The sequence below is a fragment of the Acomys russatus genome, chromosome 2 (genome assembly GCF_903995435.1).
Source record: "Acomys russatus chromosome 2, mAcoRus1.1, whole genome shotgun sequence".
In the NCBI taxonomy this organism is placed as follows: Eukaryota; Metazoa; Chordata; class Mammalia; order Rodentia; family Muridae; genus Acomys; species Acomys russatus.
Window position 1 is genome coordinate 3,907,288 of NC_067138.1, and position 27,650 is coordinate 3,934,937.

Here is a 27,650-nt window from a genome sequence, read left to right on the forward strand (position 1 = left end):
CTATGGCTTCTTTTAGACAGTGGAATGTAGGTTAGCCTATATGAGTTCTTCCTCACTTCACAGCTCAGTGTCTGTTCATTCTCGGCCGACTCTGAGCTGCCCTGTGAACAAGCCCAGATTGGTTTTCTGGGTGATGACACAATGCTGCTTGGACTGATCCTATTGTAACAGGCAACTATATCAAGGGGCAGAGTTCCCAACAGATGATCATCTCACCTCAGATGTGAGTGAGCTGGTGAACCTCAGCAGAACCGTGGACTGAGGCACATGAAGATTGCTGACTAACAAGCAGCCGCTGTTCCCATCCACTGAGGAAATGATTGGTTGATGTGAACAGAGAATTAAAATGAGAAAGCTATTACTGCTCTGTGTGATGGTTTGGATATGGAGGGTCACCTGAAATGTTCGGGTATCGAAGGTCTGTTTCCCAGTTGATGGCACTATTGAGAGAGGATTGGATCACAAGGTACTGAACTTTCGCCATGGGTTGACTTACTAGTGTGCTCATAGCTGGGCAAGCTTTGAAGGAGTGCATCACTGGAAAGGCACCTTTGAAGGGTGTGCATTGTCCACAGACTCTTCTTCCCTTTTATGCCCACCATGTCTTCTCCCTGTACCTTTCCTCCTCTCCTTCTTCTTCTCCCCTTACACTCTCAACTGGCATGGAATAAAAACACAACTCCATTTTGTTGTGCATCTTCCATAATCATATTCTGTCTCGTCACAGGGCCATAGCAATGGGGGCAAGTGATCATGGACAGAAACCTTTCAAACTGTGAGCCAAAATAAATATTTTGCTTATTACTATTTTGAGATGATGACATAATTACAGCATTTTCCCCCTTCCTTTTTCTCCATCCAAACACTCCATACATCCTTCCTCACTTATTTTAAAACTTATGGCCTCTTTTTTCATTGATTGTTACTGCACGCATATATGTACATTATATACACATATATATTTCCACTCAGTCTGCATGTTACTTGTATGTATGTATATTCCCATGCAGTCCATATAATGCTATTTGTATATATATATGTATGTGTAGGGCTGACCATTTGACACTACAGAAACACACAACCAATCCAGTACCAATGGATACATCTGCCAAACACACCTGTATATAAGGGTCAGGAAACATTGTAGAAGAGGAGGTCAGAAAGAGGTTAAGAGCCTGAGGGTCAGGGAATTTGCTTTGAGACCGTGTCTCCTAGCAATAATAGAAGCTACACCCATAAAATCAGCTATATGACTCTCCCAAAATGTAAGCTAAACAAATATGAAGCCAATGGACATGCCAACTGGGTTGGGGAAGCCTAGGAACTTTACCCTTGCATAAAGAACTATAGGCAACTAAGGAAAGCTGGAAGCAGGAGAGGTGGTCTTCTCCAGGGAAGAACACACCCAAAGAGAGTTTTACTTAAGTTTTTTGCTTGGAAGTTGATCACAGTGGTGAAAAAAAAAAAAAAAGGCTAACAGAAGTAAGAAACTGCTACTTTAACTCTCTTGAATATGCAAAGGAGTGAAGACGTAGATGATGACAAAACTATGTATACCCACCCCGCTCCCACATACTTGCAAATTCACGTGTGAGTAAGAGATTTTTAAGTGATGAGATCACTAGCAACTGAAAACATCCCCATTTAGGCCTGCCACATACACATCCTCTGAGCATCATCATTGCGACCTGATTGCAATTAGTGTTAGGAAGTCAGACTGGCAGACTTTATTCTCTGGATATACAGTAATCGATATCTAGAGGGAACGTGAGAATATGCATGAACAGCTGAGGGCAAAAATACTCCTCTGCTGTTGCTCCTCTCCGGAACTGTTCCGAAACACCAGGGGGTAGTTTGTCTTGTCTTGATGAGAAGTCTCACTATTAGGAAGTACTCAGAAAATGTGCTCTCCAGGGAAGCTCTCAGAATATATGAGAAGAAAATTGCTGTTTTTCTCATTCGGCATGTGTCCCTCGATGTCCTGCCTGGGCTAGGAGCTGTTCTGGGCACTGAGTGCATCACGGCAGACAAAGAAGTGCTCTACAGAAGATGACGCTGTAGGCTGAGAAGGAAAATCACAAAGATGAAAGCCAGCAGAAATAAACGAGTGATGTGCTCAATGGTACAATGGCAGTGTTAACCAATGGTGGTTATCATGACAAATAGCTACTTTCTGATTGGATTTGGAGGCCTGCCTCACAGAAGAGCATAATGTCTGGTACTGCACACCTGGCCAAAGTCCATGACTGTAGAGATCATAGACCCTAGGGCGGAACCTATTAGTAGAGTTTCACTAACTAGCCATTTGTTTTTAAAGTATCTGTTTATACCCATAGAGTTCTCAGCCTTGATCAGAAAAGCTTTATTTCTGTAGGGCATAGTGGTAATGAAGATTACTAAGTGGCCGAACTGTGGACACAAGGTTACCGTGAATGCTCAGCTGTAGATGAATAATGTGGATTGACCCCCTTCCACTGAAGTTTCAGAGGACATCAAGGAAGAGTGGGCAGAAAACATGTGAGACATAGAGGGTATAAAGGGAAGTGTGAGATGCCTTCTGAGCATTCTTTGATTGCAGAACAAAGCCTCCTATCTGTGGTACCTGCACAACACATGCAGCTAGTCAACATGCCAGCACAGTGTGGGAACAGTCTCTCAAGGTCCCGCCCCTTTCACGGTAGCCATTGGTGGTTGAGAACAGCTGCGGGAAGGGAGTCACCATCTTTTGTTTTTATGGATGCTGGTAGGTTGCCCATGCCCAAGTGGACATAGGTCATGTGGATACAGTGAGCACTAGGGGTTTAATAATAATAATGACAATAAAAAATAGAACAGGAAATTTGGAGAAAGAAAAACTGGTTGTGTAACTCCTGACAGAATTTGCAGGGTTATGGTAGGATCGAATTTACATAATGATTTACATAAATATATTGTAATCTTATATGAGAATTTCAAAAAATAGATAGAAATTATTTAAATCATGACTTTAAAACAAAAGACTAAGGAGGAGGAAGACACCTTATTTCAATTTGTGTCTTATCAAGAAGGTTTCCATAGTTACATATACATCCCTGTTAATATTGCAGTCTTCACCTCATTGCTCTAGGTCTACTGTGTTTCTCCCAGCCACCCTTTTCCTCCCATCTCCAGGAGGACTACAGAGTGATCTAAGACACGACAGGTATGAAAGCCAGATGGTTGTGCACACTAGCTCTGATGCGCTCTTGTATTATTTTATTTTATTTTTTTAACTTTTAAATTTTATTTTATTAATTTATTCTTATTACATCTCAATGGTTTTCCCATCCCTTGTATCCTCCATTCCTCCCTCCCTCCCATTTTCCTCTTACTCCCATCCCCTATGACTATGACTGAGGGGGACCTCCTCCCCCTGTATATGCTCATAGGGTATCAAGTCTGCAGGCTATCTTGTATTATTTTATACAAGCCACTTCTTGGTTTCATTATCTACAAACTGATGGAAAAAGGTACCTTCAACTCTAGGGATACTGAGAGATTAAATAAATTTAAATAAAAGAAGGATTATTGTTCATATAAAATAATTTAGTTTTTTGAATCTTAGCCCTGCCTCTGGGGCTTGCAACTACTCACTGTATAGGTCAAGAACTCCAGGCTTTCTCATGCTGTTCCCATGGTATTATTATTATTATTATTATTTACCAACAATTGTCCATGTATTTCTCCTCCATTTCTTATCTGTACTCATAGTCAATTATGTTTCTTTAAATCTCATTTCATTGTACAATTTCTTTGAGTTTTTTGAATGCTTTGCTTATATGTTCACAGAGTGTCACACACTTAAGACAACTGAGTCTTCTGCATCTCTACATGACTAAGGTTTTCCTCCTAATGCTTATACTTTATGAGAACTGAAATCATGTTTACTTGGTTTAAAATTATGTCCTCAGAACTTGTTACAAAGATTAATATAAAAGTTACAATGACATCTTTGAACACTTAAAAAATTTCCTTAAGTGCAACCATTTTGTGTCTTAAGTTTTTACCATTCTCTGGGACTTGGGTTTGTGACTTGCTAAGGTTTGTTCCACCTCTAATCTATGGTTCTTTTCACTCTCCATGTTTTGGGGACATTCCACCACACCTCATGTATTTGTTTCAGTTATTCCCACTTCTTTACTTCTGATGCATGCCATTTTAACTCTAATTGCTATAGAAAAGAATGTTCCTTAGGGGTTATAAGGAAAGCATACTGTCTCGAACCTCTTTTAAGCAGACCAGTGAGCAAAGCAAAAAGGCCAGTGCTAATTCACCAAGTTACAGTTGTTAATTTATGTCAGTTAGTTTACTGGACCTCATTCAAACTCATGTCTAAGGATGCTTAGACAAGCCTATATGCTTGTTTACTTTGGGGGGAAAATAGTGAATTGTTAAAGATATTGCAATCTCTCCTACACTTATCTAGGAAAAAGCACTAATTTTAGAACCTCATTTCATGCTTCAGGACACAGAGTGGCAGAGTTTGAAGCATAGTCTTCAAGAGTTGTTTTGAAGCGAACAGAGATATGAGAATAAAGCCTTGTGAGTTCCCTGATGCTCAGTTGGGAACAGAAAGGCAGCGGCACTGCCAGGACCTTGCTCAAATGGGTGTAGACAAGCCTGAGAGCTTCCCTCAAATTAGCCTTCCCTTTGCCCTTGGTTCCGAACGCTCTCTCACAATTGCAAAACCCAGTGACTCAAGTCCAAGCACCATCTTTGAAAGGGAAGACAAGCTATGAGGTTCCTTTAAAGGTCATAATTAGGTCATTTCCCTTATGAAAAGCCTGGAGGAAAGGCAGTGTGCGATCTCTCTCTCTCTCTTAGAGAGAAAATTACTTCTGAAGACTCTTCAGAAGTACAACTATTAAACGGCACGCCATACTTGATGTGGCAATTTAACCTTTTGGTATACTTCCACGTAGGGAATCTTTCCTCTTATACTAGCTATCAATCTTTTATGCTCACTCCCTGGCATCTTCATCCCACTTAGAATGTTCTAGCACTGACATCAAATTCAACAAAGAGAAAGAAGAAAATAGAACTAGACGCTCCTGTAAAAGGGTAACAGTCTGGCCGAGGCTTCTCACTATTTTATCTGTTAGGCTGGTTAGGTGTAGATGAGATAATAATAATACAGAAGATGAGCTGAGACTGTTTGTCCTTGGCAGCTAAGGGCCTCAAAGGACGAAAACTAATACTTCTTCATTACTTACCACCAGGCTTTAGTTTGAGCACTTTGTTATTTATTTACTATTTAATATAAGTTTCCAATCATCAATATTCTTCACTATTTTTATAAATGAGGCTTTGTAGTCTCAGGAAGGTGTGCCAAAGTACAGAAACTAATATATGGGTATCAGCCTCAAGGCCAGGGAAATAAAGGCTTAAATCTGATTGCTGTCGTCATCATCATCATCATCATCACCATCATCATCATCATTATGATCGAATGGTGTGTATATGTTGGGAATTTACATGCTCTGGTGTCTGTGTGGAGCTCAGAGGACAACTCTGTAGAATCAATCCTCCCCCCCCTTTCCAGGGTCTCTGGGGATCAAACTCATGTCCTCAGGCCTCTACAACCATCCCTTTATTAATGAGCCACAGTGTTGGGCCTATGCGCCATCTTTCATTCCATGCCATGAAGAGTAGAAATAAAATAGACTGGCATCATCAGTTCTTATATGACTTTAAATGAATTACACAGAAAACAATTGCTCTAGGGAACTTCGAACTCTGACCAGCTGTTTCATATTTTAGGAAGAATATAAGCAGAATGGATTTTGCTAGCTCAGAGTAATTGCTCATCTGATCATCTATTAATTCAGCAAATATGTTTACCCTTTCCCCCAAAAGAGCTTGGAAAGGAGAAGATGAATGATTATTACAGTATGGCCAACTTAACATAAAGTTTATCCAGTTAATTGCTGCCAAATGTATCCTCCCCCCTTGTTAAAACAGATGCCAATGTCACAACAGAGGTATAAAAAAGCATTGAAGTTCTGTAGTGGGAAAAGATACATTACTTTTTAAAGAATAATATTATTCTATTATATAATATTATAATAAAATGTTATATTTAATGGCATATAAATGTTATATTTGTATTGTACTATAGAGGATGCAGTAAATGTTTAATATTAAGATCAGTCTGAGTAAACCAATAACAACAAAATTAAAACATCGAGATTAAAGACAGGAGATGGGAGAGAGTTGAATAGGCAAGGCTGATGACTGAGTATGGATGCCTGACTGGAGAATAACATGTGTCCTTTTGTTTTAAATAAAAAGCAGTTATATGATTGCTCAGAGCTTACTTTGAAGCCATGCAATGTATAATAAAATACATGAAGATATTTCTGTATTTCTTCAAACCTTAGGCAATTTTTAAAACATAAAAATAAAGTTATAGATGCTCTTTCGCATTAGTAAACACCAAGAAACACTTGTAACAGAGCAGAGTTGAAGCACGAATCCAGTTTCCCAATGGTATCGAGAAGGCAGGAATATATAAAGTGCGAACGGTTTAGAGCAAACCTTAGCCGACTGATGGTTTTTTTTGGAACCACTGGTTGCTGATTATTTTCTCAAAAGAATAAAATAGACATAAAGGTCTAATTGCTATACAGATAAACGGGTGTATGTACGTTCATTCTTATGTATAAAATCATAGATCTCATCTGCATTTATGCTAAAGTTTTTGGATATACACTAAAATGCACCAGGAATAATCTGTCAACACATTGAGTGTAGTTCTAGTAGGGGGTAAAACCTACATGCACAATAAATGTACTACAAAAATAGAAAATGATACCCATCAGTTTTAGAAGAAGCTCACATGTTCTTGAGTCTGTGATAACTGAAGAACAGAGACTGAATAGATTCTGGCAAAGTCTGAGTCTTGAAAAGGAACCATGGGAAGATGAAAGTGTTTCAGCACCCCGGACAGAAACCAAGAGAACAGCTTTGTAAGGCCTTGGCTTAACAAAACCTCAAATCTAATGAGAATTCAAAAAATGAGTTTAAATGTGAGGAAACTTAGATGTAAAGCCAACTTAGCTCTCTGGCCCTTGTGTTAAAAATTAAAATGGTCTTCATTACATATCAATCTAAGATATGTTTATCAACGTGTCTCTCGTAAGTGGAAAATACACCACCCTAGTTATCTTCACCCCCAAAATATGGGTGAGTGAACTGGGTAAAGCAAGATAATAAACAAGCCCACTGCAGTTCTCTCCTCACATTTAAAATAATTCAACCACAAGTAATTAATTTACATTATACCATCACCACCCCCCTTAGATACACATCATTGAAAAATCAGCAAAAGTTGAACAAATAAAAACTGCATTATACTCTCAAAGCGTTGAGATATACTTAAAGTTCCAGCTGAAAACGGTTCCTTAAAAGGTAATATGGCAACTTAACAAGCACATTTCCCTTAAAACAAACTAAAGAGAAATAGGATTGATGCTAATGGAACCGAGGAGGGAATTAAATAGAGTATAAAAGCTTATTCTACTATCCCAAGCACAAAGAGATGTGGAAAGCCAATCTAAGGTAATTCAGTTCATCACAAAAACACATTGTCCAATTGGAGGTTCTGTGAATAATACCTTAAGGCCTGTCACAATAGATGGGAACAGTCTTTCTTTTATTCTTTTATTCTGAAGCAATCTCTTTGTGAAACTTTATTTGTATAGCTAACAATCTGAGTGAGGGAGCGCCTGTGAGGATGTGTGCACAGTTATCGTTGCCAGGGAAACTGGGTCTTAATTTCTAATGGCGGAATGCCAAAGAAAACAGGCTATAGAGGGAGAGCGGAAACTTCGTGTGACTGAATTTGTTGGGAATATTCCATGTGTTAGAGGCTTCTGCTTTGGAACTCACAATTGGAAGAGTGTAGTCCTCCTCTCCCTCCCCTTACACTCTTGGCTTAATTACAACACAAATAGCAATTTGATTTTTAGTTGATGCAGCAAGATGGTGATTATCATTCATAAAAATTTTTATACTTAAAATAGAAAAATAATTAATGAATGCAGGTCCCTCTTCAATTTCTCTGGAGCTAACACATAATTATCCTTTTTGACAGCTCAAACCAGTTTTGGGGAAAAGCTGACACTTTCAATTTACAAGATGGTTCTTGCCCAGACCTGGTATTTTTGTGCTTTGTGTGGTTTTATTCAGTGGCTCACAACGGTCCTCCTCCAGCAGGGACAGAAAAGGCAGGAAGAAACAAAACCTCACACCATCATCTTCAAAAACACAGATCCCATATTGATTTATTTAGAATTTGTCTGGTTTGGTTTTGGATTTTAGGGGATATTTTAGAAGCTATTGATGGCCTTGGGGGTTTTGAGGCCAAAATCAATTATAGTCTATAAATCTGTGGCAAAAATCCTATAGAACATACTAGGAAGAAACAGGAGAAAAGAGGATGGAATACGGGGGAGGGAGAGGGCTATGGGGAAAAATGTGTGTGATGTCTCACCATACAGAGGCATTTGTTTCCTTCCTCAGCATAAGGATTCCTGGACAAGCTGCCTGACCTATATACAACCAGACTTAAAGTAAAGTTTGGATGTTGGTGAACACCTTTAGTTTTCCTTCATCCACATAATGGAGACTGACCCTGAAAAGATCCTTTTCCTTGCTCTTACAAAGGGTTTAGCCTCTTTAAAAATTTAAATTTGTTATCTTTGATTCTTCTTCCTCCTTTATGCGTTCTTAATCTCTGCTGGATTTGGTTGCATTCCCGTGGAACCTTAGGAGTAACAAAAGGACCTGGTCCTGTTTGTACCCAGAGGTACTGCAGCCAGTAGATACGCAATCTAAATGAAATCAGCTGAGTCTTCCAGCAGCGAGCCACAGGACAATAGCACAAAAGAGTGTAAACTGTGTCTGTATAAGAATGCTCCACAGAGAAATACCCTAACGCTTCAGAAATACATCTTTACGAAATTGTTTTACTTGACAAAAAATAAAAGCTCTTCTAAAGATCCCCAAGTGGAGGAAAACCAGGTGCCTAAAATATTCACTTTTTTCCTCCTTATCCCATTAGAATATAAATCTGTGGAAATAGGTGTGAAGACTTCAGAACTGATGAATTATAGATTCAACCTCCATGTTATTAAAATAATTATCTTGCAAACATGTAATATTTAATGTACTTTTATGTTCATGAGAATGGAAGTTTTATAGAGTTGACAAGTCCAAGGGCCATCATCTTCATTTTATGTATGAGTGAGAGTACAGGATGAATTCCTGGGAAATCTGAATTGAGAGGCTGCACTCCTAGACTTCAAAAAATCAGAGAATAGAATTTCCTCTTAGGTTGTTCCTTTATTTCACTGTCTTTAGCTTCCTTAGACAAGATCTAAGGTAGTTTAATACAAAGCACAATAGAGTGTGCTTTCTTAATATCTAGATTAGTGACAATTCATTAGAAAACCCATTAAAGTAATTTTATGGAAAGATAGGTTCAACCTGTATGATACTATTAATAGCAAAATATGTTTTAGGATTATTAAAACCTATTAAGAATTCCTAATGAAACAAGACCATATATACAAAATTCAGAGGCTAGAAGAAGAAAAACTCACAAGTGTTTGTGCCTCAGTAGATTCTACGTGTATTTAAAACCTCACCCAAACAGCATAATTATTTTGGCATATTAGGGAAATTGCAACTATGAGTTTGGAGGCTTTGACCATCTTCATACAGGCTCTAATGGAGTTGGAACCAGTTATAGATGTCTGTATCCTGAAACTTTATTTCTTCATGTTTGTTTAACCACGCCCTCACACAGAGAAACACCTCTGTAGGTTCAGTGTGCCCGTACAATTATTCCTGCCCTGGAATATCTTCCTGATGGTAAAAATCATTCCAAGAATGACACTCATTCACTCCTCACTTGGCTTTTCTATGTCCAAGCCTTCACAATAAAACTGCAAGTGGCATGTTATAATGTACGTATGTATGTGTGTATGTATGTATGTATGTATGTACATATGTATGTACTTTGTTGCATATTACTACATTTCAGGCTATTGTAATGTACTTTCATGAAACATGTTGTGGAGTGCTCTGATGATTCTTGTAGTTGATATGCCTATATGCCTACTGTTGTTTGTTTGCTGATGTCATAGCACCATTCAATCTTCAGAATTTATGCATGACACCTAAATGAATGTCATTTCAGTTGCTGGTTGTGGCCATTTGCCTCCATAATTCTAGCTACCTCTGAGGTTGCAGCAGATAGCAGATAAATCACAAGTTATAGGTCTGCCCAGGCAGTGTTACAAGTTCGAAGGCAGCCTGGGCTACAAGGCTCAAAAATAAACATAAAAAGGGCTATAAATGTAGTTCATTGAATAAACACTTTTGTCCTTTTTTTTTTTTTTTTTTCCTTTTTATCTTTGGGTGAAACTCTAAACATCTAGAAAATTACTGAGTCTCATGTAAGAATTTCCTTCCCATTCTTACATTCATCTCTTTGTTGCTTTGCCAGGACCAGAATTAAACTGAATATTTGAGAAGATTTAATAGTGCTATCAGAGGAGAGGCCCACTTCACAGATCCACACATTTTAAAAAGTAAAACCTAGGCAATTCTCTCAGTTTTAATGAGTTGGTCTTTGGAATCACATAACATTTTCAAAAGGATAAATCAACATTGGCAATGAAACACTTGGCTGCAGGTATATCTTTCCTAAAGCCTCACCCTCAAAGAGAAAAGATAGGTTTCTCCACAGAGGGGGCACCGGCCTTCAGGCAGGAGCGACTGCTCTCGCTGGTTCTCAGGGCACAGAATACAACGTGCAGTACACTTCCAAGATGGGGACTCCAAACTATTTTGACACTGACCTCCTGACTAAAATTAAAGGAAAGGTAAAGAGTTCTGTACTAGAGTGATTATCTATTTTTAACCACCAAAAATCAACATTTGAAAAAATTCAGTGTTAGTATCTAAAAGTCAATTTTGAGATACACCATGTTTTTCCCCCTCCAGTATAGTGTGAGTGTGTGTGTGTGTGTGTGTGTGTGTGTGTGTGTGTGTGTGTGTAAATAAAAATGCAGCCACTTTGACGATGGGATTGCTATCTGTAAGTGGTATACTGTTGAGGATCCTCAAGGAGCGTCTAGAAGCACAAGGCACTTCAAGAGTGTCCTACACTTTAACAGACAATGGCCCCTTGACACTATAGAAACTTCTAATTCCATCTGCATTCAGAATATCTTATCTCATCCTATTACTTTGAGAATTATATTTAAAGTTAACATGGTAAGAATTACACAACTAATGTTTATGGACATGACCTGAAATCATACTTCAGGGCAACTAAGCTACTTTTTTTAGAGGATATTGGATCTTCAGTTTTTCCCCCTTCATTGGTAATTTTACAACCAAGTATGTATAAAGAAAAACAGCTTTTCTACACATGTTATAATGATAATAGTATAGATTATAATATCTGTGTCATCCAGTCAAACGACAGGAAGCCAAGTGTGGCAGCTTAAATCTGTAATGCAAGTGTGCATGACACTGAGGCCTGAGACTTACAGACAGTTCAAGGAGAGCATGTGCTTCATACTGAGCTCTAGGCCAGTCTGGTTACAGGGTGATTCTATGTCTCATAGCAAAAAAGAAACACACACAGACACACACAGACACACACATACACACATACACACAGTGGGAGATGAGAGAGAGATATAGAGAGACAGAGAGAGACAGAGACAGAGAGACAGCCTCCTGGGACAATTTGATCTTGTTTGTTTCTTTTTAAAGTTATTTTTATCTATTTCTTTAATGTTGTGATGCTTGCGTATGTGTATATGGGGGTCTTACATGCCTGGGCATGCTCTTCATGGGTCAGAGGCTTATACATGTATTTTCTCTCACTCTCCACCTCAGTTTTTGAGACAGGCACTGTTACTGTTTTGTCTGTACTGACTGGCTGGCAAGGAACTGTAATTGCTTTGTCCTTGTTCTCCACAGCCAGGGTATCAGTCCATGCCTGACTTTTCATTGTCACTTTAATTTTATATTTTAGAGATGAAAATACATCACAACACTCACCGCTTCCCTTTCCACCCTCTAAATTCTCCCACACGTGCCTACTGCTCTCCTTCCAATCCGTGGCCTACCTTCAGTCCTATTGCATGCATATATGTATCATACATATTCCCGAATATAACCTGTTGGATCCATACAATGTTACCTGTCTGTTGGCTGTCTTTCAGAAGGACTGTGTAGAAGGAATAGTGGTAACAGTGTGGTGGGTGCCGGCAACTTGAATCCAGGTCTTCTTGTTCTCACTGAAAGCTCTCTTATCCATTGAACCATCCCCAGGTCGCAGATGTGCTTTTCTTCATTTATCTGAGTAAACAAAGATCAAATTTACTTCTTCTTAGTGAGTTTAATAGTGGCTTCTTTTGTAATAGTCTACTGGCTGCCTGAGAAATGGAATCCCAACTACAGCAGCTGCTAGCAGTGCTTAGCAATGTTCTGGGGCATAGCTACAATAAGGGGTGGAACAAACAGAAAAAAAAAAAAAAAAAAAAACAGGAGCAAAGGAGGAGTCCATATGTTATACTCGAGTAAACACTGATCCTTCAATGAACTCAAGCCTCTATAATGAGCAAATAAAGATATTTCTAACAATACTACAAGAAAAGATTATTTTAATAGTAATGATGGTTACCGTAAAACAGAGGGGTGAATATCACTCATGCTAAATATATAGAATGAAACCGACTCCCACAGAAAAAGGAGGCTGGAAACCTCATTTCAAATCTCAGTGTCAGAGGAACGTGTTGAGCATGCCCAATTTGGAGCCAGCTAACAGAAAGCCAAGTACACGTACTTTCTCCAGCTAAAATACTGGAGGGAGAAGGAGGAGGAAGAAAAACCTGTGTGTGCCTGAGCAGCTCAACTAAAGCACCTGAGTACCAGAGAAAAGTCATGGCAATACATACCACCTTATGAAAGCACGGCATGCTATTGGCTTAAGCTGAAACGAGAGACATGTGGCTTCTCCCATAATTAAGGATCTCTACTGATGTGAGGCATTTGTTCATCTCAGCAGTCAGTGTTTATAAACGCATTTGTCACAGAGAATATTATAAACAGAGCTGCTCTCATGTAACAGTATAAAAGCTATCTTATTGTAATAATTTATGAAATACTGTAGTGGCGTTCTGGAAATAGAAGGTACTAAGAATGTCAACCAGATGTTGAAACTAAACCAAGATGGTTCCCTTCATGCTTATATGCAGTTGACTGAGGTACATTCTGGCTGATTGGTGCAATGTCATAGAGTATCTTTCCTGTTCGGGGGAGGTATCTGCTGTGGATCATTAAGAGACACTAAAATTTCTAAGACCAGAATTCTATGGATGGGAATAAGTAACATAGGGGGAAAATCTAAGAGGAAACAAAAAGGATGAATGAAACTCATGAAAGGAAATGCTGAGATCAATGAAGGACTGTTATACGGCTTCAGATGGATCACCTGCTGGGAACAGTCCGGTTCACATCCACTTCCAGAGGTCTCTTTTTTACATTTCCCAGACAATTTTAATTTGCCAGTGTAGTTATCCCATCATCTGCGATAAGCACTCTCTGGTGAAAATTAAGTACCAACTGATCTGCATCTCTACTCCATACCAATAGGATCTTAGATTCAAATCATTCTAGTTAAGCTTAACACAGCTGATTTTATTTTTAAAACTGTATTGGTCTTTATTCATTTGTACATGTACCTGCATGCTTCTCTGTGCATGCACTACGAGTGAGAAGTACTCCCAGAAGCTGGAAGAGGGCATTGGGTCTCCTTGACTGTGGGGTGCTGCTGAAGAGGTCAAAGTCTGGCATATCGCTAGAGCCAACTGAGCCTGGTCTATTATGAGGAACTCCCTTTCTCAGTGGGGTTCTCTCTTCCCCTGATCTGTGACCCCCCACAGATCCTGTAAGAAGTGTCACTTAACCCTCAGAGAAAGATCACCAGTCTGACCTTTCGTGATTAAAGAAAACAAATTTAACAAACACCTGAGGATTTCTGAAGTGCCACATTGTATGTGAAGGAGATCCTAGCCTTAAGCAAATGACCTTTAACTGTATCTAGAAGTTCTGTATTTTCCTTCATGTGATATGACGCGCTTCTATTGCATGTAAATGAGGTACTGTACCGAAGGTAGATTAAATATCTCGGCACCCCTAGCCCCATCTACTCTCTGATGAGCTTTTACTGTCATTTTTATAACTAAATATGTGATATTGTATTCTGTGCTGTGATTTGGTTACTTGACTTACAATAAACATTCATTTCTTTAGAGTCAAAAGTATCAATTGAAATTTAGGGTAACTACTAACTCGATCTCATCTTATAGACTGTAGGCATTCAATTAAAGAAGTATCGAAAATTGATGGCTACAAGACAAAGAGAGAAGTCCCCTACCCCACCAACCGTGACACGGAGACTTGAATATCAGAGTGGTTTATGGGCCTCTACCACCTTACCATGATGCTCCCAAAGGTTGATGTGTCTGCTATTTCATTATCATCTGTGAGTAAGGTGTTCCCAACTGTGAATGGAATGCTTGAGATGGTTGGACTAGAACACTCCGTCAGCTGGAATCCATTACAGGCAATTTGGACATCGTTAGAGAAATGTTCACCTAGCTAAGGACTTGTAGCTTTTCTGACTTAGAGGACTTAGCACGTACCAAGAGGCCACAGATAACTGTACATCCATTTTAAATGTGTGGTAAATGAGAATGTAGAAGCCTTTCTGTCCTTTCTAGAAAGGGTGCTCTCGACCCTTACTTCATTTTGTTCCTCATGAGGGAAGGGCACGTGGACTCAGCATTCTCTGTGAATGAAATTCAACTATCTCTTCAGAGCAGAGGTTCTGCACCTGTGGGTCACAGCCCATTTAGGTCGTCACATATCAGATATTTGTGTCATGATTTGCAACTACAATTATGAAGTAACAGTGAAATAATTTTATGGTTGGGTGGTCCCCACAACATGAGGAACTGTGTGGAAGGGTCACAGCATTAGCAAGGTTGAGAACCACTGCTCTAGTGATTCACAAACCCCTCGATTCCTAGGTGGAAGCTCAGGTGTAACTGATTCTGTCTCTAGAGCTGCCCATGAGTCTTTTTTTTTTCTTTTCACTCTGGCCATCTAGAAAGGGAGGCTAATGTTCTTTCCCCTGAATTTAAGACCCTTCTCACAGTTTGCTTAATAAAATATAATATAAGTTGCACCCTGGGATGCTGGAGTCCAGTTCTCCCAGTACTTGAAGTGTTCCCAGTAAGGCTTAGGAAATACATAGTGACCACTTAACATACCACTATTGTATAAGTAAAGAGTTGCCCAAAGGAATACAGGGGTGATAGCCCTGGACAAGACACCATTGCTAATACCATACGAAGTAGTAGAGTCATTCCCACCCATTTAGCCCTACCCAACTTGCAAGAGTGACAGGTAAATACAGAACACTGTTGTTTCAAGCCATTAAATTGTGGACTGGTGTGTTAGATAACAAAGAGAAACTGATAAAGGATTCCCAAACCCCCATTATTATTTCTACTGTATGGTGCTGGCTTCCCTACCTATTCTTTTGGGGTGGACACATTTGGCTGAGTCATGGGGTAGTAACCATGTAATAGTATATCAATGGACGTGCCCAATTCCAAGGCTTCTTATTATTTTAAACAAAAGGGCACAGTGCTTAACCCTGTGAAGGAGGCATGGTTTTTAGCCTTCATCTTGTAGGCAAAGAAAGTGAGGGCCAGAGATGTGACATGGGTGGCAGCTGTGAAGTTCTAAGCCTGGGATCAACACTGTGTGGCATGGTGATTCCAGCGCTTGGTCTTCATTCCTGAGCTGCACTGCCTGGACGTTCTTGTGGCTGACATGCAAATATCATGACCAGGGTGTATAGCTCAGTGGAAGGGTATTTGACAGTAAATATGCTCAACAGAGACATGCAACCATGAGAAAGACTTAATTTTTTTTTTAAACAAACATTGCATTGCTTTATCACCAGGGCTGGGCTGCATGTCACTCCCAGAACTGTCCCCAGAGAGCAGGTGTGGATAGTACATTGAAGCATCTCTTTCAAGTGTTTTGGATGTGAACTTGGGGATGGAAGCTGTGTGAGATCAGCTGAAGTGTATGTGAGCAGAGAGTGCCTCTTCCGGCATGTGAGGAAATAGATGCTCACTGTTTTGGGCTCATCCTGGGTTCTTCACTTCCTAGGTATGGAAATAAAACTACCATTTTGTACTTGATGTTACATTGGGTATGATTTTTTTCCCAACTCATTGCAGCAAGGTGTCAATTTAAACTCAGTTTTGTAGCCTTTGTTTGCAAAGGGTCTCTAAATATCAAATCTCTACTTCCATGGTATCCCATATGTAGAACCCATTGCCTGCGAGATAGCTAAATATCCCAGGATGATCTGGTTAGATGTCAGGGAAAGTTAACAGTATTACAGAAAGTTTAGATGAAATGATAACAACAGCAATCACGCGGCTTAACCACGTGATTTCTCACGTGGAGCTGCTTTGCTCCTGGATACCCCACTACAGGAACCTAATATACAGTCATACAACTGCAATGAGTGCTCAAAACTGGCCAGATCCAGCCTAGTGGGAGGGATTGAAGACCACGGCTTTGACTGTTCCGAGATCTGTCCTCTTTAAAAGTGGCTGTGACTTATCAATTCAGAAGGGAAAAGAAAACCTGAAAAGTAGATAGTTGTATTTATTAGCAGTCCAATTTTATACGTGGATGTTTCTATTAATCAAATTACAGTAACTTAGTGTTTTGGTATTCTGGATGTTTGAAAAATTAACCCATTCAAAGTACTTTGTTTTTATATCCATTTATTTTCAGTTTACAAAAAAAAAAAAACTTCATAATGTACTTGAAAAATAAACAGAAGTGTAGGAAAGAGAGGCGTACCCCTTCCTTTTTAATAGAATGAACAATGACTCTACAGAGACTGGCAATATGACTCAGGTACTATAACTCTGTATGCTATAGTAATTTACATTGCACTGGTCTTCTATTTTGGCTGACTTTCCCCCATAAAATGCAGGGAACCACACAGAGTGACCTCTCCAGACTACTTCAGATGCTTTAGGGTCTCATGAATATATTTATTGATCTTTAGGTAAACTCTAAGGGATTTTGTCAGATCTGACATTGATTCTCAAGCCCAATGGTTGGATTTTTCTAGATTTAGAGTTGGACTTCAATTCTGACCACTGGTTTGAACTCTGGACCCTCTAAAATAGATCTTAAGGCCATTCATCATATTTTCGACACTTGCTATTACTTTCGGATTCAACTATATTTGTTCAGCTATGACTGCATCGCTTTGGATTCAGAGTTTAGCAGCTGATCTGTCCGGTATCCCGTTCTGTTAGCTGGATACTCTAGGTGGTGAAATGTCCATGTGGAGTTTTGAGTTACTAAATATTAAATTCATATTCTTCCTGATCTATACTCAAGATTTTATGAACCACGTACCATATGGACACTGACAATTTATCTTTTTGGTTAGAAATAGCTATAAAAATCAAGAGATCGTTTCTACCTCAAGGGGTTTATAATGTATCTGGAGAAAAAGGTACACACATGTGCAGACATAATTAATAGCATCAGACATAATACCACAGATATTATTAATAAATATAATATTATCCAGAATTAGGTATGGCAGGTAGAGGATAGGAAAATTATCTTCAGGCTAAGATGGCCAGCATTTGTGGCAAGATATCAGAGCAAGGTACTGTTTCTATTAGCAGATATTATGGGACAAATGTGCTTAAGTCATGGACTGAAATGCATGCTTATATGCAACTATGCTGTCATTGGGACCTCCCATGACAGGACAAGAAATCTATATCCATTTCTGTTATCTCTCCCAAATGACAGTTTCTGCAACTTCTGAATAGGAGTAGTTGTAATGACCACCTGTGCACACCTTCGCTGCTTTTGCTGTATTTCCTCCTTGATATGTAGTGTGCTCTTATATCCCCTGTCTTATGTCTCAGTACAATGATGAGAGAAACAATAATCACTTCATCTGAAAAAGAGATAATAGTTATAACAACTTCCAAGAGGTTCAAGCCTAAATATTTTAGTAGCTACATTTTATAAATTCATCAAAATAGAACTTTGCCCTGTGGCATCTGCTTCCAATAGTTCTAGATTTTTCACTTTATTATACTGGATATTAAAAGGTACATATAAGCTTCTAAATAAATCATTATAATTATATAAATTGAGTAGTAACTGATTCTAAAACAATTGGAAGATAAAATGGGATGTCATAGTTGTCATGACTAATACATATAATTATTGAGTTGAAGAAATGGGGCTCACATAGATTCATGTGGTTCTCCCTCACATATGACACCTTCCCACTAAGCTATGACTTAAGGAGCCACTGCAAGGCAAGGAGGCAGATGCTGAGAGCTATGGCTTTGGAGTTATAACCATGTCCAGTACTTTGCCAGACTATTTTCTTACCCATTCTGCAGATTTTCCTGTGATTACATGATTTGATAGTGAAAGAATTTGAGATAGAACTTAAAAAAAAAAAACCAAGTAACTACTTATTTTTTACTCCTTTATATCAAAGACTAACTTTAAAAAAATTAGATTTGGATATAAGACAACCACAGCTGCTTTTGGTTTACATATTTTGATGTGATGAGGACTGTGTTTAGTTTGTCATTCATGAAGTAGAGTATACTGTGTCATGAAGGTCTCAGATCATTTAAAGCCTCTTCACATGACATTTTCAATGAAAAAACAAGGCTGGCCTTGACCTATTTGCCTTCAGTTGGCACTTATGCAAATATCAGCAACCACTGTGTCCTAAACTGAAACATCACGCCAATGTGAGCAGACACCCCTGTCTACCAAATGCTGATCACCACATTCATGGGGAAAGCTAAGTGAGCTGTGGGGAAGGCTGTCAGCCCATACATTTTCTAATATAAATATGCGAAGAATAAGCACCTTAAATGTCACAAAAATACAGAGAAAGGCAGAACTAGCCTCTGCCTCATTATATCAAATCACAAAGCCCTGACATTTCTTAAGAGGAAGATTATTCGAACAAAATTGCTCAAGAAAGCTAAGATTGTCCTATTCACAAGTAACCTTTGAAGAGATTAAGATATAAAGCAAAAGATAAATATGAAAAAAAGACTTATTTCTAGAGTACTTTTCAGGAAATTCCCATATATTAATAATATACTATATATTATGCAATCACTATCTATTGGTTCTTTAAGCTACTATGGCATTTTAATATAAGGAAATAGAAAATGACTGCATAGTGTCTCTATTTAATGCCTGCTTTATATTCATAATTATGGACATATATGTTTAAGATCTGATTAGATACTTATGCAGAGCTGTGAATCAAAAGAGTGACATTTAGACTCTGGGAGAACACCCAAAGTAGTAGTTTTAAATGCAAAGCGGCAACATCAGTCAGCATTTAGAATTAAACCTTTCATGTTACATATTCTTTCCAGGTAAACTTGGATACTAGTGAGTGGCTGGAGTGTTATTTGTGGTAGATCACTGAACTGAAGGGCATTCCATGGGTCTGTGAGCTCCGGAGACACCAAGGGGCTGCAGGGGCGAGGCTCAGAGGGTTCAGATGAGTTTCCATGAGACATGCTCTCAATTTACCTCTGTTTAGCCATTCCTTTTCCATCTTCCTTGCTGGTCCTTATGTTCCCCTTATTTAAGTTGTGGTATATATTAGTCTTTGGTCCTTGGGTCATTATTTTTATTAAAATCTCTTTATACATCATATTAAAATTCTGTTACAAATGCTACCTGAGGTGTATTAATGTTTCAATTTATATTGCCAACCTAAAGGCATTACTCTCTCCATATATAACACATTTTCTCAGATCCCTTTTCTGTTTCCTAATGTTTAGCAGCACAGACACAAAAAGACCTCTCAGGAAGTCAGCAGTGTTCATATCCAGCCTATTCCTCTGAATCTGAAAATATGGGTTGGGTCCTTAAACATGGTTTCCCCTTACTGAGAGTTCTCCCTTCACCAAGTCTTTTCCTTCTATCTTTGGAACATACTTCATATCTGATGACTCATCACCTCTCCTGCCATTCTGTAGTCTTAGCCACAACCACTGTAGTCAGAACTACTGAAACATCCAGCTTTCTCTGTATTTCTCCTTTTACCTTCACCAGATTAAAATTTTTTAATCAATCATGACGATCATTTTTTTAAGTCAGAGAGATAAATCAATATAAATCTGGTTGTAGAGGCTCAAAAGATAGCCTGTTAAAAGGCACTGGCTGCTCTTCCAGAGAACCAAGATTCAGTTTTGAGAACCCATATGGCAGCTCACAACCATCTGCTACGCTAGTCCCAGAGGACCTCACACCTTCTGGTCTTTGTGGGCACTGCAGGCATGTACATGGTGCACAGACATACATGCAAATGAAACATTCATGCATGTAAAAAATAATAAAATTTTAAAAATTAAAGTCAGGGTTGCAGTTTTCTTATATATTATATATACAACAAATATCCTGTCATGTCTCTTAGTATAAAGCATAGTAAGCAATAATAATACATGACATAACAAGAGTTGCTTTATTTAGATTTTCAGAACATGAAACAGAAAGATGCTGCAATTATGGATAATACAAAGACTCTTAAGAGCTGGGTATGTCTGAGCCACCCGGAAGAGAAACTAGATGAAGGCTATGCTATGATAAAGAGACAGCATGCTCTAGACAGCTTCACATGCTGTTAAATGTGAGGAATCTCTTGGAATGTGAAAACCAAGTGCCTTCCAGTTATAATTACAGTATTTTACAAGAGCTATGCTCCAAGAAGGCTTCTGCCATAGTGCAGTTGTTAAGGTGATGGATCTAATAGTACTGTTAGATCAGAGAAAATGCCATGACATGTTCTGAAAGTATCTGTCATATTGCCTTGGACTCTGAACTTGAGTGAGAAGACATGAGATCAACAATTTTGCAATGTATACAAATTAAAAGTATCAAAGATACTTATCTGGATATTATAGGCAATGCGCAACTTGTACAGATTAATGTTAAAAAAATTAAGTGTGTGTAATTTTTTTCTTCTGGGAAAATAATTCAGTTAGAAACATATGTACATATATCTACACTCATAAATTGATTGATAAGTATATCATTTATAAAGCATGAGTTTGAAAATATTTGTCATAGGAAAACAGCTAAGACAGTGTAGAGGGGTTTCCAGGTCAGCTGCCAAGAAGGTGGAGACTCATGTCAACTGAGGGATCGGTTCAAGTCCAACTCTAACCAGGAGAAATGATGGTTTGACTTCCAAGCCAAGCGCTCCCACTCTGCCTACATCTGGAGCTCTGGAATTCATGTGTCTAGACTTAGATTTTACTAAATGCATTTAACACAGAGAGACAATATATATTTAATGGAAGAGCATTTTCCAACCATCTGCCTGGTTCTTATAGTAAACAGAGAGTTATGTAGAGGTGAAGTAGACAGAGGCAAGCCTTAAAGATAAACAGATTCTGTTTCTGTAAATATATTCTGGCACCTGTCTTAGTCCTGTGAGGATAGGGTGAAAGTTTCCCGAGGAATATGTGCAAAATAAGCTACTCATAGTTGGAAAATTAGTCAAGGGCAACATATCAAGGTGCATGTTGTAGTTTTTTCTTTTATTTCTTGAATTATCAGATTTCAAGAGATAGAAAAGTATTCTAAGACATAGGCATTATCAGAAACTAACTGTCAAATTATTTTCTACTAAATGCTTCTTCAGTGTTACCAAGTTCATGCTTTTAAAGCCTGAAGCTAGCTGTCATCCCTGCTTTATAGGCGAAGAAAGCTGAGCATCTGGACAATTAGTAAGCTTTCCTTAAATCAAAGTATGTGGTGACCAGGTTCTGATCTTCCAAGTGTGACTCAGAACTGTAGTCTGCGCTCTTTGCTTTTCCCCCACAGATTAAAACCAAAGCACTCTTCAGTTCTGTATATCTCCCTGCCCCTCCTGGGTTTTGCTTTTGCTTTTTGCTTCAGCAGCATCTGCAGTAATTGTGGCTCCTTATGAAGAGACATAGCCGAAGACTGTACAGTGTGCTTCGTTTGCATGTAGGGTGTGTGGAAACAAAGATGCTTTCCCAGACAACGAGTCAGTGACAAAGCTGAGGACTGAAATTTTAATTCTGCCCTCCTCATCAAATGCAGAATTGATGCGTCTTTCTTCATGAGACAATTTTTCATATTTGAATCCACGATAAGTGATGCAGTGAGATAATGTAATTTCCTTCCATTGCCTGCAGCCTTTGATTAAAGAATTATGGTCTTGCTTTGAAAAGCCAGCAATTTTTTTTCCAGTGACACATTAAAATAGTCATGAACTGCATTCCACTTCCTTTTGTGGTAGTTCTCATGTCCTTGAGCCTCTTTTAAGAATATCATATAAAAGCTTAATGATACTAATATTAACAAGCATATAAAATGCATGCCATAGTAACCAGCCCTAAACAATTTATATAAACTCTTGCATATTCATTGAACAAACTAAAATGTAACAAGTCTGCACAAGATTGAAATTCCACAATGCAATACGTTTTCCTAATTTCAAAAGCAGGGGACAAGGAAGATGAGAAAAGTATCAACTGTAGCTTCACGAGGTAAGGACTGTTATTTGTCTAAGAGAAGGACAGGCTATTTTACTCTAAATGGTCAATTTCACCAAAAGTTTGTCCTTTCACTATAACTGATCCTCTGAAGGGCCTGGCTTCTGGGAGGGAGGGGTCTGCTCAGCCATGCCTGAAGCTATTTTTCAGGTTAGTTAAGTATCAGAGAACTTACAGAAGCCCTGCCGAGTGTGTCATTATCTGCCACCGCACAGGGGACAGCAATGCAGGGTCTGGATTTTAGACCTGCCTTTCAGTAATTACTAAAAAGGAATCACCAGAGACAGGTCTTTGGCCGTTGGCAATTTGACCTTGGCCAAAGAAACCTTAGCGTTCAACAGCTTTATAGAGATGACTAAACTCAGCATATATAAGCCTTAATTATAAAACATATACCCATGGCAGACAAATGTCAAAGTAGAATAACATAGCAGCTCAAACTATGTGCGTGGAATATCTTCCTTTTCAATGGATACCCACTTCCTAACCCTGACAGCACCCTGGATTATGCACCTACATGTTCCAGAGGCACAAATAGAGGCAGCAAGGCTAGTAAGAGAAAGGCAGACAGATAATTTAAAAAGTCAGAAAGAGAAGCATTTCTATAGTTTCCAAACAGAAAAGCTTAGATTCTTTCCTTGGCTATTATTAAATTTATATTTTCCTAGTATGCTATTTAGTTTAACATCTAAAGCGTTATTGTCAGAATACTTTAAAGAAATTGTAATAAGCATCCAGATGTGCATATTGAAAACCAAGAAATATATCTCAAGGTAAATAAGATATAGGAAGATACAGTAAAAATTACAAGAATAAATATAGGGAAACCTATGTGGTTTTATTGGGGAAATCTATTGGTTTTAATAGAAAAGGGTTATTTTTCCAAGCTACTAATAGCTATATCCTTATTTATGTGGGGTTTTGCTATTGATGTTTTGATTATTACAGATTTCAATGTCATCAGCTCTAGCTGTATTGGCAATGACTTCCCCCAAATTTCTGGAATTGCAAGGCCACACACAAGACTGTACACATTTTCCATGGTGGCTGTCAGTGAGAGACAGGCAAGCACCAATCAGGGATCACTCATGTCTGTAAGAACAGTGAATTGGGGTCTCATTTGGATTCTTCAGCTTTGGGCTTTAAAAGACTATTAAAGCATTATAAATTTCCTGCATTTGTTGGATAGTCCTAGAGGGTTTTTTAATAAAGGGAAAAAAACCCAGGAAGTTAAATGTGGCGTCCTACCACTGCAGCTAACCTAACACCTTCAATGGAAAGAGAAGAATTGCTACTTTGGATTTACAGAGATGTTTCATATCTTGAAATTGATAATCGCCTTTATATCAACACCTCATAAGAACATATTTCTGTAAGCAGTGGAGGATCAGAGCAGCCGAATATGTTGTAAAGAGAACACAAATGAGCAAAGAGGCCTAACCCAGCTAGAAAATAGATGAGATAGTGAATCAAATTGCACTCAACTGTGGGTTGAGTATTGAGTGAAAGAATATTCAATCATTTTATGTGTGAAAATAAATATCATTGGTAAAGACAAGGTTTGGGCATATAGAACAAACAGGTAAATAGAAATTCTGGTGATGAAAAATTTAAAAAAGTTGGAGTCAAAATCAAATATATTTCTAATATATGTATTTCCAATCTCATAACAGCCATTACATCACTTATATTGAAAATATGAGAAGGAATCAAGGCAGGAGAGACCTCTCAGAGGGCAAGAAGCTTGACACATAAGCCTGAACCCCAAGTATGGATAACCATACACACATGGGACGTGCACATCTGTGATCCCAGTTACGGTGACGTGAGATGAGATGAGGAATCCTTGAGGTGACCGAGCTGCCAGCCTAGGTGAATCTGTGAGGTCCTGGTCAGTGAAATAACTCATATCAAAACATGAAGAGAGTGACTGAGGAAGATTCTAAATGTTAACTTTTGGCTTCTACATGTCTGCAAACATTTGTATATGTGTGCTGGTATGTGCACATTACACACACACAGACACACACATACACACACACACATGAACCCACACACAAGCAAACCACTCATGTCCAAAGTATACATTCCACATACATAAACAAGACACTTCACACACCTACACACACACACACACGCACACACGCATGCACGCAAACACACACACACACACATGAACCCACACACAAGCAAACCACTCATGTCCAAAGTATACATTCCACATACATAAACAAGACACTTCACACACCTACACACACACACATGCACACACGCATGCACGCACACACACACACAATCAAATAGCTCATGTCCAAAGAAATATTTTGATGACAGAGAACCCTAATGTAATAAACAGCCATTTTTATACCTCTTATATCTTTTGAGATTTTAAAATGTTTAAATTCTTCTGTATCATATTTGCAATTTAGAAACCATAGGTTTTTTCATCAGATGGTGGATAAAGAAAGAGGTGAGGTGGGTGGTGGCCAAATAGAAAGATAGGTAGATATGATTAGCTTATATTTAGCTAAATTTTAATTAAAGTACTTTTTTAATTGCACAGAAGGTGTGGTGGGTTGGAAATGAGAATGCCTGGGATTTTTTCGATCTTGGGGAGCAATAATATATGCAATTTTAGTGAAAAAAATATTTTTCTTGGGCTTTCCAGATATAGGCTTATTTTATCTGCTAAAGTGTCTCTCAATGTTGGCTATGAACAACAATTCCAAGCAGGTTGTTAGAGATAAGGATTCTCAGGATCTGTAGCAACCTGCTGAGTCAAAATCTGCAGTGGAAGAACAGGAGGTTTTAAAGCGCTACTGAGAATTTAAAAGTTCTAGAATTGATCTTAGCAGCACCCAGAGTTTTAATATGTAAATATTTCAGAAAAGTGAATTTTAGTCTTTTGGGGGAAACAAGTAAGATACTTTTTTCCCCCTGGAGGTTTTGATCACTTCAATGTGTTAAAAGGTGATTCACTCTAGTTGAGTGTTAAAAAGCTTTAGGCTGAGAAAACGGCCGACGGTAACAGCTGCCACAAAATAAGCTGCCTCTTAGATTCTCTTCGTCTTCCTTCATGCCCTGTGCATCCTTTTGTCTCTCTCATCTCCCATCAGTTATTATTACTCTCTCCATGTCTCCTTATACACATTTATGTAACACACACACACACACACACACACACACACACACACACGTATGTATTAGAGAGACTATTTATTATTTGTCTTTCTGAATCGGGATGACATCCCCTTATGTTTCCAAGTCCACTCATTTCCTGCAAATTTCATGGTTTTATTTTTCTTTCCAGATGAATAAAATTCTACTGTGTGTGTGTGTATCATATTTTCATTTCCAAATGATTCCATAAGCTCCCATAAAAATTGTTGTACTTCCGTGTTTCTTGCTGCTCTACTCTCTATAGTAAGGAAACGGAATCATCCAAATGAATGATTAATGACAATGACAATGGCGCATATGGAATTTTTGGCATTTTTTACATTAACATGTGTGTGTGAGTGCGCGTGCGCGCGCATGCGCAGGCATGCATCTGTGAAGTTTAGAGGACACTTGTGAGAACTAATTATCTTCTTCCACTCTGTGGGTCTCAAGGGTTGAACTCAGACTGTGAGGCTTGCTGGTGGTATGCTTTCTCAGAGTCATCTCACTGTCCCTTATATGGAATCCGTGCTTTTAGGATGTGCACTAACTGGGGCAGGTATAGGCAGTATAACCACCCAACTCTCTGCCCTCCACAGTCACCTCTTGGTGGCTGCCCTGGAGATGCTAGCAGTGCCCACTCTGGCCTGTGGCGTGCCAGGCACTCCCAGAAGACCAATCATCACAGAGCCCAATGACAGTGATACTACTCTCATCTCCATCATAAAGAAGAGGAGGCAGAACTCTTCGGGAGTGAGATGTCTTCCTCAGTGATAAGGGTACTGCGAACACCAAAAAATGGAAATTGATCTTGAAAGGAAACGATGGCAGTTGTACTTGATTTCAGGAAAGCAATGCCTGTGATACAAAGTCAATATTTTTCAGAGATTTCTTTTATATTTTCCATGCTACAGTTTAAACATGGTAGAAATGTTAGGTTAGAAATGCTCAAGCCAAAACACTTTAATTATCAGGAAGAGGGGGCTGAAATTCTGAAAAATACATCAGTGTCCTAAACAACAGTCTCCTCCTGGGAGGGCTGTACAAATATATAGCTCATCTACTGTCTAGAACTGTTTCTTTAAACTTTTATTTCCTACAAGTTGTTAAAATTGCTATAAAATAGTTCACACCCCAAGGGTTTGTCCCGTCTCTCCCACTCTCTGCTGTTAAGCACCTGGTGGAGAAGAGACAGTTAATGCAAATGCTAATGGGAAATTAATAAATTAGGAAAACTATCAAATTACACTTTTAAAGTAGCTAATAAAATAAACACACCACTAGCTAGCACAATCCAGGAATGAACGAGAAACTACAAATATTGATTGTAGTTGGACAAAGCAGGAAGAACTGGTGATGCCACAGAAATTAAATGTCTGAGAACCTAGATGAAGCAATAGATTTTTCTAGGAAGCCCTGAACTACCAAACTTTACTTAAGACATGATAAAACTTGGACTGGTCGGTAATTATTGGAGATATTAAGAATGTCATCAGACAAAGGTCTAATATCCAAAATATATAAAGAACTCAAGAAATTAAACACCACCAAACCAAATAACCCAATTGAGAAATGGGGCTTGGAACTAAACAGAGAATTCTCAACAGAGGACTATCAAATGGCTGAGAAACACTTAAAGAAATGCTCAACCTCCTTAGTCATCAGGGAAATGGAAATCAAAACAACTCTGAGATTACATCTTACACCCATCAGAATGGCTAAGATAAAAAATTCAAG

The 27,650-nt window shown here is 38.6% G+C and overlaps 1 protein-coding gene across 1 annotated transcript in view; it reads right to left on the bottom strand.

Moving 5' to 3' along the window:
- Positions 1–12,399, bottom strand: part of Lingo2 (leucine rich repeat and Ig domain containing 2) — a 172,100-nt gene extending 159,701 nt beyond the window's left edge. The window contains exon 1 of the mRNA XM_051157711.1: positions 12,245–12,399. The gene's annotated coding sequence lies outside the window, so the exon portion shown is untranslated. The remainder of the gene's footprint in view (positions 1–12,244) is intronic.
- Between the last annotated feature and the right edge of the window lie 15,251 nt (positions 12,400–27,650).